The sequence below is a fragment of the Ictidomys tridecemlineatus genome, chromosome X (assembly GCF_052094955.1).
Source record: "Ictidomys tridecemlineatus isolate mIctTri1 chromosome X, mIctTri1.hap1, whole genome shotgun sequence".
Taxonomy (NCBI): domain Eukaryota; kingdom Metazoa; phylum Chordata; class Mammalia; order Rodentia; family Sciuridae; genus Ictidomys; species Ictidomys tridecemlineatus.
Window position 1 is genome coordinate 62,238,652 of NC_135493.1, and position 17,275 is coordinate 62,255,926.

The 17,275-nt window shown below is 33.3% G+C and overlaps 1 protein-coding gene across 2 annotated transcripts in view; it reads left to right on the forward strand.

Moving 5' to 3' along the window:
- Nucleotides 1-17,275, forward strand: part of Hdx (highly divergent homeobox) — a 108,612-nt gene that overhangs the window by 62,951 nt on the left and 28,386 nt on the right. The window lies entirely within an intron of this gene.

A 17,275-nucleotide genomic window follows, 5' to 3' on the forward strand; every position in this document is an offset into this window, starting at 1 on the left:
ATAAATAAAATGAAAGGATAACCCACAGAATGATAGATTTTTTAAATTATGCATTTAATATTAAACATATCCAAATATGTAAATAAATCTTACAACTCAGTTATGAAATGGCAAATATGGCAGTTAAAGATAAACAAAGGATCTGTGAAAACATTTCTCCAAGGAAGTATGCAAATGGCCAATAAAGACATAAAAAAATGTTTAACATTAGTCCATAATGAGATAACCACTCAACACATACCATTATACTACAATAAAGAAGACAGACAATAACAAGTTTTGGTCAAGATTTAGAGAAACTGGAACCCTTATACACTGCTTGGCATAATGTAAAATCTTTTAGACACTTTGGAAAACTGTCTTCAAAAATTTAACATAGAGGTATCTTAGTTCTCAACAATTCTATTTCTATATAAATACTCAATTTAAAAGAAACATATATCCACCTGAAAACTTATACACATATATTCATAACAGTAGTATTCACAATATCCAAAATGTGGAGATGATCCAAATGTCCACCAAATGAATGGAAAAACAAAATATAGTATATGCATATAATAGAATATTATATAGCCATATAAAGGAATGAAAAGTGGACACAGCCTGCAGAATGGATAGGCCTTGAAAGTATCATTCAAAAGCAAATAAGCTAGTCACATATTATTTTACATATTATATGATTCAATTTATATGAAATGTGCAGAAAAAAATAAGCAAATTATAGAGATAGAAGGTACATTAGTGGATGTCCACACCCGAGGTTAAGGAGGACAGGGTAATGGCTGCTAATGAATAGGGGTTTCTTTTTGTTCTGAATTAATGTAATTAATTTGAAAGTAGAGAATTGAGATTATTGCACATATCTGTGAATCCATTGAAAATGTTTTAACTGTATACATTAAATAAGTGAATTGTATGGTGTTAAATGTATTTCAGTAATGCTATTAAATTATATGAGGTAATCAGAAATAAATCTCACATATTCCTGTAATGAATGATAGATTTAAAAATATGCTGATTACTTATGAAAACCTTAATAAGGGGTTTTAGGTAGTGGTGGTTCTGGTATTTAACAATCAGCTGTTTAAGGAAAATGACATTGTGACATTATTATTTATTAATTTCTGTGGTATAAAATTTCCCACCCTAGACCAGGGGTGCACACCTGTAATCTAAGCTACTTTGGAGGCTTAGGCATGGGCATGAAGATTGAAAATTCAAGGTCAACCTGGGCAACTTAGACCTTGTCTCAAATAATTATTGTTACAAAGGCTAGGAATGCAATCCAGTGATAAAGCACTTACATGTGCAAGGCCTTGGGTTCAATCCCCACTATTTAATAAAACTAAAAAAGATTTTCATCATAGCCAGGCATGGTGGTGCATGCCTGTAATCCCAAGAGGCTAGGAGGCTGAGGCAGGAGGATTGTGTGTGCAAAGCCACCCTCAGTAACTGGGAGGCACTAGACAAGTCTGTGAGACCTTGTCTCTAAATAAAATACAAAATAGGGCTGGGGATATGGCTAAGTGGCTCAGTGCCTCTGAGTTCAATTCCTGGTATCCCCTACCTCCCCTCAAAAAAAAATATATTTCTACCATAGCTGATGTGTCTTTCAATGCAAAGTTGTGAAGAGATGCTAACAAGTGAGCCTTGTTAGAAAGTAAGAACTGGCTTCAGCAAACACCAAAGAATCATCCCAAGAGATCCACAGAATAGTACTATTAAAGAACAAGTGACAAAACATAAACTTATTCTGGAAGAAATAAAGTATTTCCTTACATACATATGAAAAAAACAAATAACAGGGAGAAATGGTGGAAAACAGATTTCTCAAAACGAATGCTATTTTAAAAATAGATAATATCCTGTTTAGAGCCTTGCTCTTTCTTGTTAGAATTCAGATGGGAAATCAATTTCAATTCTTTATTTACTGAGTATGATGCTATATGTTATTTATACTAACAAGGAGGGAGAAATGCATTAGACACTTCTTAATTTTAAGGAGCTTAAAGTCTAGCAAGGATGACACAAGAATATAAATGACAGAAGAAGAATTGGAGTGGGATCATTGTATGAGAATCCTAGGTAATAACCAAAAAGAGGAAAGTGTAGAATATATGTCCTCATTGTCATATTTATTTTTATTTCTTTAAATCAAAGTTATACATGCATATAGCTTAAGTCATTCTATAGAATTTGTCAAAAAATGAACATTCCTCACTTCTCCATTCCTACCGTTTTTCAATAGCTAGAATCAAACACTTTCCACTCTGTTAGATGATTCATTTGTATTTACTTCCATCTATACATGATGTGCTATATTAATTAAATTTACATTTAGCTGTAAGTAACAAAAACTCAAAGTAACAGGGACTAAGACAAATAATTCCATGTGTAAGTCCAGTAGCTAGCATAGTAGTTCTGTTCTATGAAATCCTGAAACCATGGTGCCTTCATCTTCTATTTTGTTATTTTATAATGCATCCTCTTCAAAGTCCAAAAAGATGGCATATGTAATCTAAGCATTACAACAGAGAAGGGTAAGAAAAAGTGTCAAAGGGTGTTAAAAAAATACCTTTTAAAGGGTAAAACTGCCATATGATATTTGAACTTATACCCAACTGGCTAAAGATTATTCACATGGTCATCCCAAACTACAGGGTAAGCATGAATATTATTTTACTGTGACATTAATGTGCCCAGCTAAACCTGCTATTATTCTGGAAAAAAGGTGAAAATAAGTATGGGGAATAGCCAAGTATCTTTTCCATATCTATTTATATTGCTACTTCTTGATTTTTCAACATTAGACTATGTCTATTCATTTTTTGAAATGCAAGGATTTTTTCTTAAAAATTCTCTTTTTTAGAATTCTTTCATTGACCATTTTATTTACATACATAATTCCTCTTCCATTATCCTCCCTTAATTTTCATCAATTTGATACTCAATATTAACATTATTATGACTATGTAAATGTGTTACATCATTCAATTGGGTTGTACAATATCAGTTTTTTCCCTTTCTGCATAACATTATTTTATTACCCTGAAGTTCATAATTTACTTAGTTTTTGTTTTTTATATTATGTTTGCTTGTTTAGATTTCTGTGTGCTTAATACTAGTATATCCTCAAACACTCTCCCAGTTGTATATACCTCCTTTCAATTCATTCATAAACATTTGGTAGTGAAACAAATCCTGAAGCTATATTTCTTGTAGTCTTCTGATGTTTTCCATTCTGGATTGGTTACTCTCTGCATCTGGAATACAACTTTTATTCTGAGATTCCCATTTTTATATATTTATCCTTTTGATCTACCATCAGTAACTATGCTCAAACTGTCTGTCTACTGAGTTTTTTAGTTTTTTTTTAAATTTTCTATGAATATGTCACTGATACTAGTAAGGAATCTGTGTCATTTTCTGCCATAGAGCCTTCTTGAGATCCCCAAATTGCAAGAGACAGGAGAAAAGGACAGCAGCTTTTTTAAAGCATACAGTGAAAAGATAAAATATCCAGAGAATTCCTGACAAGTATTCTATCAATGACCAAAGCCATTGACATGAGAGCCCTCACTGAACCATTACTTTGTGCAGAATACTGTATCCCTGAAGAAAGTCCTAATTAGAAGAAAAAGGAGGAAGAAATGATACTATTTTGGTTATATATTATCTATTATTTCTGGTGATTTTTGAACATGTCAGGATGTTCATGTCAAGGAGAAAAGGTGAAGAGGTCATGTGTTTTAAGAGGGTTTCTTTATAATATCTGGTAAATTACACTAAAGAAGAATGTGTTTGCCATAAAATATATTCTCTAGATTTCAGGAAATTACCCAGATGTTCTAAAATCTAATATATCTTCTAGTTATTGATAACATTATGATAGTTATTGATAACAAAATCTTTGCCACAGGCTGTTAACCATTACTCACAATATAATTTGGAAATTTTAGATTTATTTTTCCTTTTTATATAGTTGTTCCCTGTGCTTATTCATGGGCAGTATGTTCCAAGATCTCCACTGGATTCCTGAAGCTGCAATTAATGCCAGATCTTCTATACACTATGTTTTTCCATACATGAATGCCTATCATTAAGGTGATTTCAAAATTAGACACAGAAAGGGCTCAAAGATGGCAGAATAAAGACACTCAGTATTAGTTTGCTTCTCCACAGAATAGAAACAAAGTTAACAGGTGTGTAACTGCTTGTGTGAGCACTAGAAATTGACAGCACAGAAAACAAAACTTGGTGAATTCCATAGATTATGGAAAACAGTGAAGCAAGAGAAGAGAAACAGGCTAGCACCTGGTACCTGGCACTTCCGTTGGGAGAAAAACAGTTTCAGGTAGAATGCTGCATCTTGCATGCCAATAGCTTAAATAAAAAGATGACCTGGATTCTTCACAACAAGCTAACTTTGGAGAAGAATTTCACTGCATCTTTCAGCAAACTCTTAAAGTACTATATTCAGCAGCCATCTTGAAAAGAATTGTATTGTCAGAGACCAAACTGCTTTGGGGATAAGATAACTCAGCAAAATCACATCCCAGTGCCCCTGTGGACACTCCACTGCATTGACTGAGCAGGAGTAGCCATGCTTGAGAGAAAGTCTCTGACATAGACCTGCTGAGAGATTTATGTTGCAGGGAATGCAGGCTGTGACAAGAGACAGGAGTGGAAGGCACAGTGGTTCAATTATACTGCCATGTGTGGTTTTGCATGTGGTGGGGCAGGACTGAAGGCACCAAAATTAAGAGTAGCCAATCACAGAACCCAATGGTTCAGTTGCTCCTTCCAGCCTCAGAGGCATTCTGAGGATCTTTCATGGCTTTGACATTTACCACAACCTCTAAGTGCATAGACAAAAAACCTCCAGAGCAAATACACACTCCACATGATTCACCTTCTTCCAAAACTTAGTAGGTGAGAAGGGCTCATTGTGGCTCTAACATTTGCCATAACCCTAGGTGCAAAGACTGAAAACCTGCAGATAGAATATGCAGATAGAAATGGTGAACACATTTCACTTTAATTTATTCAGCAAGAAACAAAAGGAGCAACTGCATACCACATCAATATCTTTGGCAAGAGCTGAGAAGAATTAAAACAAACTGTAGTCACAACATATTACTGCTTCTCATCCCTACCATCTGGTATTAGAACACCTGGAGAGAAGCATTTCCATGCAATTTGGCTAGGTAGAATTTTTGTTTTTTTTCTCTCCATCCATTCTATCTTTTATTATTGTTTTTAATAATGTTATGTATTCCTTCTTTGTTCCACATTTAACTTTTTATTTATCTGTATTTATTATTTAATTTATATTTCTTGTTTCTCTTTTTTCTTGGTGTCTCACAGTACTAGTTATCATACCAGGGCCTTGAACATATTGTGTGAGTGCTCTACCTATGAGCTGTACTCCAAGTTCAACTAGGAGGAATTCAGCCCAGTTCCAATCACAATCCGGTCCCAAACAAACCCTGGCAGAAATTTTTTGTTTATAGAAAAGAGTGGACATAATATCATTGATCTAAACCTATATCCAGATGATCATTGATAGGGGGAGGATGACATCCAGCTCCTGGGCAGATGCCCCACAGCAGAATCAGAGAGGAAAAACACAATAGTTAATGGCATCACATCTATGTCTGTCCTCTACATTAGTGGCATCCACACCTTGTCAGATCATGGAGAGAAGTAAATCTGAAGGAAGTCCCATGAGTAGGAGTTGAGAGTCTAGCCCTCAGTCCTCGCTGTGAAAATGAAAGGCATTAGTCAGACTAAAAAACAATTCAGCTAAAAGCCTCAACAACAGATTAAATCCAGAAGAAGAAAGACTGAACATTATGAATTTTAGGAGGTGACATGCTTCTTTACTTTTCATATTTCTTATGTTTCTATGTTGAGATTTGTACATTTGTTGGGATGACTATCTCTCCTTTTTAAATATTGTGCCCTTTTTATATGCAGCTTTCTTCTGCCATTGTGAATTGGGGTGTCAATTTGTTATATAATGTTAATTTTATTTCCAACTTGACTCCATAGTGTAATTTTTTCTGTAGCTTCTTTGTAATTTGTGAGTTTGAGCATAGAGAATACTCTATCAGTGTTAAAGAGACCCATTGTCTCTGTAAGATTTGTAAGAATGGGACACTGTGCTACTTCAGGCAGTTTATGGTATAGGTAGCAGAATATTTGAGATGTGCCATTTGTGTTTACTTCTACTTTGGAAATAGTAGACCCTATTAGGAGTTGCAGATTTCCACAGGCACTGTTGTTAGTAACTCTGTTACTTGAAAGTGATTCTGATGCTGGTTGCTCCAGTTAAGCTTAAGGGCTTGAAGCTCTTCTTATGGTTGGAGACTGCTGTATGTCACCTCCTAAAGTACATAAATTTGTAGTAATATACTTCAAAGATATCAAAATAGATGAAATGTTAGATAAAGAACTCAATTGTGTTAAAAAATCTCAATGAAATCCAAGAGAATACAAGTAAACAGTTGAAGAAAATAAAGAAGACAATGTAGCATGGTAAAGAGCAATTCATATTGGTATTTTTGAAAAAAAAGAACCAAATAGAAATCTTGGAAATGAAAGGCAATTAGTCAGATTAAAAAAAAAAACAACTAAAAGTCTCAAACAGTTTAAATCAATCAGAAGAAAGAATTTTGGATATTGAAGACATCTCCACTAAAATATTGCATTCAGACAGCAATAAAAATTAAGAAAGAATGAAAAGAAGATACAAGATGTCTGGGACACCATCAAAAGATCAAATGTCTATATAATCAGTATACTGGAGTAGAGGCTACATACTGTGGACATAGAGAACATAGTAAAATAAGAGCAGAAAACTTTTCAAATCTTGGGAAAGACTTTAATGTGCAGGTATAGGATATATTAGGAACCAAAAATAGACGTAACCAGAAAAGAACAAGTACATGACATACTACAGTTAGATTGCCAAAAGTACTGGACAAAGAAAGAATATTAAAGACTGCTAAGAGAGCATTGGCAAATTACATTTAAAGGCAAACCCAGTATGGTAATGACAGATTTCTCAGCAGTAACTCTAAAGGCCAGGAGGATATGGAACATAGTATCTCAAGTGCTAAAAGAAGATAACTGGCAAAGAAGATTGTGTTTTCCAACAAGATTAATATTCAGAATCAATGAGGAATAAAAGATAATCCAGGATAAACAAAAACCAAGGAAGTTCATGACGACTAGACCATCATTACAAAAAATGCTTAAGGAAAATCTATGTGCAGAAGAGGAAGAGAGACAAACACAATCATGTTTGCATGTAAAAGAATAAAACCCCACTAGAGGATGAGTCATACAAATGAGATAAGAAAAATCAACTCTATCAATACAGTAAACCATCAATTTTTTAGGTTGAATAAAATAGGAACAAATTAACATAGAATACTCTAAACAACCAAAAGAAAATCAATAAAGTGATAGGAAAAAGCACAAATCTTTCAGTACTATCTATGACTGTAAGTAGTAGTCTTCATTCTCCAACTAAAAAATGCAGATTGGATGAATGTATTAAAACATAAATTGTTGGGGCTGGGGATGTGGCTCAAGCGGTAGCACGCTCGCCTAGCATGCGTGCGGCCCGGGTTCAATCCTCAGCACCACATACAGACAAAGATGTTGTGTCCTCCGAGAACTAAAAAATAAATATAAAAAAAATAAAACATAAATTGTAGTAGTGTTTTCTATACAAGAAACTTACCTCACCTGTAAAACCATACACATATTGAAAGTTAAAGGATGGAAAAAAGTTATTCTAAGCAAATGGAATATGAAATCTAGCTTCAATAGCTATACCCACATCCAAGAGACAGAAAATATCATAATACATTGATCAAAGGAACAATACACCAGGAAGATATAGTTATTGTTACTATTATAAATTTATATGCCGTAAATGTTAAATAACACAACTTCATAAACAAATACTACTGGAAATAAAGTGTGAAATAAGCCTCAATTCAGTAATGGTGTGTCATTCTAATACCCCACTCTAAACAATAGACAGATCATGCAGGAAAAAAAAATCAACAAAGAAACATGGAGTTAAATTATAGTAGAGACAAGTAAGACTTAACTGACATCTGTAGAATATCCCTTCCCACAACTGGAGAATACACATTCTTTTCATTAGTATATAGACTTTTCCAAAATAAACTATATATTAGAACACAAAGCAAATTTTCACAAATTCAATAAATAAATTTCTTGAATCTTAGAATGAAAATAGAGGTCACTGGCAAGAGAAACTGAAGAAATCTCACAACTACAAATGCATATCCATATCATCCTAAATGGGGAAAAAACTGAAAGCATTTCCGCTCTCTACCACTGAGCCACATCCCCACACATTTTATTTTATTTTATTTTTTACTTTGAAACACATTCTCATTACATTGCCCGACCTGGCCTTGAACTTGCAATCTTCCTGCCTTAGCCTCCTAATTTACTGCAGTTACAGCTATGTGCCATCACCCCCGGCCCACCACAAGATTTTAGAACAGACAAATTCAGCAAACTAACAAGATACAAAATACAGTAACTTTTCTTATATATCAATAATAAACTTGCTAAGGGAGAAATTATGAAAGCAGTCATATTCATAATAACTACCAATATGATAACTAGGAATAAATGTAAGAAATTGAAAAACTTTGCAATGAAAATTACAAAACTTTGAAGAAAGAACTGTAAGAAAACAGAAGAAGATAGAAATACCCCCATGTTCATGGACTGGGAGAATTAATGTTAAAAATGACTGTCTCACAAAGACAACTACAGATTTGATGCAATCCATGTGAAAATTACCAATGACATTCTTCCTATCACTAGAAAACATCCTAAAATTCATTTGGAAACACTAAATATCCTGAATAGCAAAAACAATCCTGAGAAAACAGAAATGCTGAAGGTATGGCAATTCCTGGTTTAAAAACATAATACAAAGCCATAGTAATAACAAAACAAACAAAACAAAAAACCCATAATGGCATTGGCATACAAACAGACCCATAGAACAATGGAACAGAAGACCCATAAATAAGTTCACACATATTCAGCCAATTGATTGATGCTCAACAAAGAAGCCATAAACATGCTGGAGAAAGGACAGCCTCTTTGACAAACAGTATTGGGAAAACTGGATACTCTCATGTATAAGATTGAAACTAGAGTCCTGTCACCCTATTAAAAAATCAAATCAAAATATACAAAAGAGGTTAATATAGGATGAGAAAATTTGAAATGGTTACAAGAAAATATGGAAAAATCACATTAAAATTTGGGCACAGATAATGATTTTCTGCATAGAACTACAATAGCCCAGGAATCAAATCAAAAATTGACAAATGGAATTACATATAATTAAAAAGTCTCTGTACAGCAAAGGGAGCAATCAATAGAGTGAAAGACAACATAAATAATGGGAGAAAATCTTTTCCAGATAATCCTTTGACAGAGGATCAATATCCTGGATATGTTAAGAACTAAAAAAACTTAGCAATGAAAAACAAATGAACTGATTAGTTAATAGTCCAATGTTCTGACCACATACTTCACAAAGTGAAGTACAAATGACTAATAAATATATAAAGAAATGCTTATTACCTTAACCATCAAGGAAATGCAAATGAAAAATATATTAAGATTGTATGTTACCCCAGTTATAATGAATACTATCAAAAATAAAAAATAATAAATGCTGGTGAGCTTGTGAAGAAACAGGAATCCTTAGTGCACTTTTCATGGGAATATAAATTAATTAATACAGCCACTTTGGAACACTGTATAGGGGTTCCTCACGAAAAAAGCAAACAAAACCACCCCCCAAAAAAAGAAAAAGAACTACCATATGATCATCTACACCACCCTTGGGTATTTATTCAAAAGAAATAAATTTAGCATACAAAACATATGTTTCCATACAAAGGTTTATATCACCAGTATTCAAAATTAGTCAAGATAGGAATTAGCCTAAGTGATTTTCAGTAGATGAATGAATTGATAAAATATGGTTTATACACACAAAGGAGTATTATTCAGCTAAAACAAAAAGAAAATCTTGCGATATGCAGGAAAATGGATGGAACTGGAGTTCATGATATTAAGCAAAATAAACCTGACACGGAAAGAAAAATAAGTTTTTCCTTTATATGTATAAGCTAAAGGGGAAAAATCTTTTTTAACCGGAAAGTATAAGTGAGACTATTAGGGTCTGGAAAGAGATCATGGGTAGGGGTGAGAATGAGAGGTAGGGAAAGGCAGGAGAATGGAGCAGGCATAATACATGCATCTGTAGAAATGTTAACAGTGTAATCCATTAGTTTGTGTTTTAATAATTATAATAATTAAAATAAGTAAATTATGCATAATTAGAGATCAGCAATAGTAATATAATAAAATAGAATAATTATAACAATGAACTATAATAAAAATCAAATGAATGTACTCTCTTGAAAGTGTAAAGACATATATTAATATATTCAGACTGCAATTGACCACAGATGACTGGAACTTAAGAAAATAAAATTGTGGATAAATGAGGGCTATTGTACTTCTAAGAAGTATAGGAAACAGATTTTGTATACTTCTCCTTTGACTTTATTGAATATTAGTGTTTCTTTAACTTGAAATGTCATTCCCAGGTTAGTGCCCATTATGTATTGACATCCATTTATATTCAGGTAAACTGAATACCCATTATATGCCAGACCTCTTCTAAGTGTCATGTGAAAAATGCAGCTTTCCCAAAGAACTTGTAGTTTCCCATCATCATTTTTTAAAAAATATCTCTGTACTTCAGTTATCAGGAAATGAAGTTAATATATCATAGAACTGTTTTGAAATATTATATGTGGATAACATATGAAGCACAGTAATTTCTCACTAAAGTTATCTTCCTCTCCTGTGTTGTTGAAATTGCCCTTTCATCTGTGTTAGGATTATAGTAGATGTATGTGACAAAGTAATTTTGTGTGGTCAGATATTTGTATGAACAACATGTTTGAAGTAAATGTTTAAATGTTTGAAATACAATTAAATTGACAAACTTCATGGAAAACATGTACTTTTTGTTTAACATTATATTTATATTCAAAGGAGCATGGTTAAATTAGAAGTTGATTTCATAGAACAGTACTTTTCAGTTATTATGTAAAAACTTTCTTATCTACATAAACATTGGTTCAAAGTTGGTGAGCACCTTGGGATTGAATTCAGTATCTTTAATATATTTGCATGAAATTAGAGAACAACTTTCCCAAGATAACTCAGGCAGCCAGTCACTAGAGGCCAGGTCTCTTTACACCCAGTCTAACATCATTTCTGTTTATAACTTAGTAGTTTATGCCTCTTCATAAAAATTATCATGGATACTTATTAAAAATTTTGATTACTCAATTCTATGCCTGTAGAATCAAAAATTGCAAGGAAGGACCTGAGAATCTGTGTTTCCTTTTCCCTAATAGTATTCTTTTTATTAATTATACAAATCAATGAGTCTCACTGTGAAATTTGTGCACATGCATATAACATGTATTGATCATGTCTACACTCCTTTCTACCATCTTTTGTTCTTCCCTCTCTCTCCTCTCCCCACCCCCCTTCCCAGTTTCTAGCAGTACATAACAGTCCATCTTGTACATTCAGATCACTCTTTTTTTCTGGTACCAGGAATTGAACCCAAGGGCACTTAAAAACTGAGCAACATCCCCAGCCCATTTCTTTTTCTTTTTTTTTTTTTTTTAATTTTGAGATATAGTCTCACTAAGTTGCTTGGGAGATTGCCAGGTTTCCAAGGCAGGCTTTGAACTTGAGATTCTCCTGCCTCTTCCTTCAGAGTCACTGGGATTAACAGGTGTGTGCCACTATGCCTGGTTTCAGATCATCTGTTTTTAAAGCTTCCACATCCCATAGAAAATATATGGTACTTTTTCTTCTGTGTATGAATTATTTTGTTTAACAGGTTGAACTCTAGTTGCATCCATTTTCCTGAAAATTATAGGATTTACTGCTTTTTTACTCTCACATCTTTTATTTATTTGATGATTTTTTATTTTTTCTAATTGCTTACACATGACAGTAGAGTACATTTAGTCGCATCATATATAAATGGAGTATAACTTACCATTCTTCTAATTGTACATGATATAGAGTTACACAGGTCATGTAATCATATAATAATGTCTGATTAATTCTACTGCCAATCTTACTCCCAAACCCCCTCCCTTCAATCCCTTATGTGTAATCCAAAGTACCTCTATTCTTCCCTAGCCCTTATTGAGAATTAGCATTCACATATCAGAGAAAACATTCAGCCTTTGGTTATTTGGGATTGCCTTCCTTCACTTAGCATTATATTCTCTAGTTCCATTCATTTACTGGAAAATGCCATAATTTCATTCTTCTTTAAGGCTGAGTAATATTTTGTTGTGTATATATACCTCAGTTTCTTTATTCATCTGTTGAAGGGCACCTAGCTTGGTTCCACAGTTTAGTTATTGTGAATTGAGCTGCTATAAACATTGATGTCGTTGTGTCACTGTAGTATGTAGATTTTAAACCCTTTGGGTATAAACCAAGAAGTGAGATAACTAGGTCAAATGGTGGTTCCATTCCAAATTTTCTGAGGAATCTCCATACTGCTTTCCATATTGGTTGCACCAATTTTCAGTCCCACCAGCAATATATGAATGTACCTATTTTCCCCACAACCTCACCAACATGTATTGTTGCTTGTATTCATGATAATAACCACTCTTTTTTTAATATTTTTATTTATATATGACAGCAGAATGCATTACAATTCTTATTACACATATAGAACACAATTTTTCTTTATCTCTTGTTGTATACAAAGTTTATTCACACCAATTCATGTTGTCGTACATGTATTTTGGATAATAATGTTCATCACATTCCATTATCATACCCCTGCTCCCTCCCTTTACCTCCCACCCCTCTGCCTTATCTAGAGTTTGTCTATTCCTCCAATGCTCCCCCTCCCTACTCCACTATGAATCAGACTCCTTATATCAAAGAAAACTTTCATCATGTGGTCCTTTGGGATTGGCTAACTTCACTTAGCATTATCTTCTCCAATGCCACCCATTTACCTGCAAATGCCATGATTTTATTCTCTTTCTATTGCTGGGTAATATTCCATTGTGTATATATGCTACATTTTTTTTAATCCGTTCATCTATTGAAGGGAATCTAGGTTGGTTCCACAGTTTAGCTATTGTGAATTGTACTGCTATAAACATTAATGTGGTTCTGTCCCTGTAGTATGCTGTTTTTAAGTCCTTTGGATATAGACCAAGGAGAGGGATAGCTGGGTCAAATGGTGTTTCCACTCCCAATTTTCCAAGGAATCTCCATACTGCTTTCCATATTGGCTGCACAAATTTGCAGCCCCACCAGCAGTGTATAAGTGTGCCTTTTCCCCCACATCCTTGCCAACACTTATTGTTGTTTGTCTTCATAATAGATGCCATTCTGACTGGAGTGAGATGAAATCTTAGAATGGTTTTGATTTGCATTTCTCTAATTGCTAGTGATGATGAACATTTTTTCATATATTTGTTGATTGATTGTATATGATCTCCTGAGAAGTGTCTGTTCAGGTCCTTGGCCCATTTATTGATTGGGTTTTTTTTTTTTTTTGGTGCTTAGCTTTTTGAGTTCTTAATATATCCTGGAGTTTAGTGCTCTATCTATGTGATAAAGATTTTCTCACCCTCTGTAGGCTCTCTCTCCACATTATTGATAATTTCCTTTACTGTATAGAAGCTTCATTCTTCTTTATAGTTGAATATACTCCATTGTGTCTAAATACCATATTTTGTTTATCCACTCATCATTTGACAAGCACCTATCTAGATTCCATATCTTGAGTACTGTGAATAGTGCTAACAATAAACATGGTTGTGCTGGTATCTATTTTGTATGCTGATTTTACTTGCTTTATTTATACATACATCTAGGAGTTGTATGGTTGGGTCATGTAGAAGTTCTATCTTTGGTTTTTTGAGAAACCTCCTCCAATCATAATTTTTATGATCAGGTAATTTTGAAAAAGACTTTGCTACACTATGTCATTGTCTTTTAATATTTTAGATGGTTCTTTGTAACACTTGTTCAAGAGTTGTAATTTATATTTATATTTATCTATTTGTTCATTATAATCACTTGTAGTTTGTAAGTTCAATATCCATCAGAATACAGATTTGCCTATTATGTTCACCACCATATCCCCAGCACCATAACAGTGCTTGGTACATAATAGTTGCTTTGTACTATTTGTGGAATTAGTGAATGAATTTCTTTTTTTAACAGAGAGAAAAAGAGAGAGAATTTTTTAATATTTATTTTTTAGTTTTCGGTGGACACATCTTTATTTTTTATTTTTATGGGTGCTGAGGATAGAATCCAGCACCCCATGCATGCCAGGCAAGTGCGCTACCACTTGAGCCACATCCCCAGCCCTAGTGAGTGAATTTCTAACAAAAAGATATACTCTATATATCATGCACAGATTACCAAATATATAGTAACATATATTTACACTAAAAGTTTGAAATATAGGTTCATATTATTTTTTAACAGAGATGTGCTTGGAAATGTATGGGATCTGATGGTACTCATTTTAATACCCATTATATTTTTGATGTTAATACATAGAAATTCTGGTAGAAAATATATAGTGTTAATCTACAGATGTATTACCACCTCAGAGCTACATTTATAGTCAGGAAAGTACAAGATTTGGAAACTAGTTCCCTGATTTTGCACATAAGGAGCTCGAGGCCCATAGTGACAAAATAACTTGTTAATGTATCATACAAAATTATTTTAAAACTGTGTATTTCAAAATTAAGAGTGTTTAATTTGAAACAAAGAAAATATACTCTAGAATAGCTGGAATTTATAGGGAGATTGAGCTGAAGAAAATCTGGAGGAAAGAAATGGAAACATTGCCAACAAGAAAAAAGAAAATAAATATTGAATCAGTTTAAGAATGAGAAACTTTAAACAAAACTGTGCAAAAACTGGACTTAGTAAACTTGCACAGTTCCATATTCCTGGAGTTTTTATGCAAAGGTAATATGGAAACTTAAGGCTCTCAGTGATTGGACTGATGCCCTCCCTTTTATCTAAAGAGTTAACTTCTCAGTCTACCTATTCCAATACTAATGTCTTACAGCTCATCCTCATGAAACACATGAAATATTGTTTTACTAGCTATCTGGGTATCCCTTAGCACAATTAGGTTAGCCTATAAAATTAACCACCACAAGTGGCTACTACAAAATACTAGAGACTGGGTGGCTTATAAGCAACAGAATTTATTTTTCTCACACTTATAAAGGTAGAGAAATCCAAGGTCAATGTGCTAGCATATTTTGTGTCCAGTACAGGTCTATACAGATAGTGGTGTTTTTGCTGTAACTTCAAATGATGGAAGGGGTGAGGGTACTCTCTGGGGTTTCATTGTAAAATGCACTAATGCCATTTATGAGAGTTTACCCTTATGATTTGTTAAACTTTCAAAGGCCCTATCTCCTAACACTATTACCTTGAGGATTTGGAGTTCAATATTGTAATTTTGAGAGGAGGATATGAATATTCCAACCATAGCAACTTCTAAGATCACTTCCGTCTTCAATGATTCTATAAAAATGTAATAAACCCACTAGAAATGTATTTATATAGAGTCATTTCCCATTGCCTTTTAGTTTGAAGAGTATCAAATAGGAAATATTTTAGCCTTCTTATGCAATAAGTTCCCATATACTTTCAATATTCATATTACATATCTCATCTTTATCTTTGTACATTTCAAATCACTCAACTCTCCCAAAAATGTTGCAAAAAAGTTGAAGATAAAGAAGAACTTGGTCCTTGTGTTCCTTTATTTTGTCCAATATATTTTATGACCCAAATGAAACAAGAAGTATTCTGAGGAAACTGGTGTCTTCCTCCAATTGTTTATACTATCACTGCAGCAACAGGGTCCAGGACTATTGTAAAAGAAAAAACTTTTGCATTATAATTTTTATACATCAGTATTCACAGATGGAAAACAGACAGACCACCTGACAATTTGAAGGTATTTTAGTAAGAAGTTGCAGTTCTTTAATTTTTCTGAAGTCTAGCATTCCATTTTCAGTGACATAATATAATGGGAAATTGAAATGGATCAAAAAATTTTAACTAATATTTCTTCCAAGGGGGAAGTTAGTAAAATTAGAAAAGACTAATGCCCATAAATATTTTTATTTTCTTTTGTATGATTTTAACTTGGCAGTTTACAAAACTATGTATTTCAGACATCACATATAGATTGGATGCTAAACATATCCAACGTCCTAAATTTCCTGAATTTGAAGATTTCCCAACAATTACAAAGAATAATTGGTATCATTGGACTAACTTAATAGTTCTTCTGTGTTGCCTTATATGTATTGGTTTGAAAAATCTTACAAAGTATAAAGGTAACTTCATTCATGCTTTGTATTTATATTTCTAAGGTGGCTTCGTATTTCTGTAGTCCCTGTTATACAGAAGAATTCTGGTTGAAATACAAGGAAGGAGTATCATAATCCAATTTAAGACTGAAATTTAAATGTGTAATCATTATGAGTTCATGTTTTGATAAGGTGTGGGGTTTAATTTGAGGTCCATTTCATTTTCCTCTGGATATCCAATTGTTTCAGCATCATTTCTTTTTTTAAAATTTTTTTATAGTTGTAGATGGATGCAATACCTTTATGTTATTTATTGTTTTTACATGGTGTTGAGGATCAAACCCAGTGCCTCACACATTCTAGGCAAATGGTCTACCACTGAGCCACAACCCTAGTATCCCCAGCATCATTTCTTGAAAAGACTACCATACCCTATCAAGTGGTTTCTGTACCTTTGTCAAAAATAAGCTGAGCTCTGCATGCTTGTGTGGGGCTATTTCTGACTTGGGTATTTTGGTCCATTGACCTAATGTCTTGAAATTGAGTGTCTGGATTCCTTCCACTGTATTTTTTAAATATTGTTTTATCTATACTAACTCATGTCCCTTCCATAAGAATTTTACAAATATCTGTTAAATATATCCACAAAAATTCTTGCCTGGATTTTTATAGGAATTTTGCTAATCCTGCATATCATTTTAGGAGGAATTTACATCTTTAGAACACTGAGTCTTCTAATCTGTTAGCACATAATA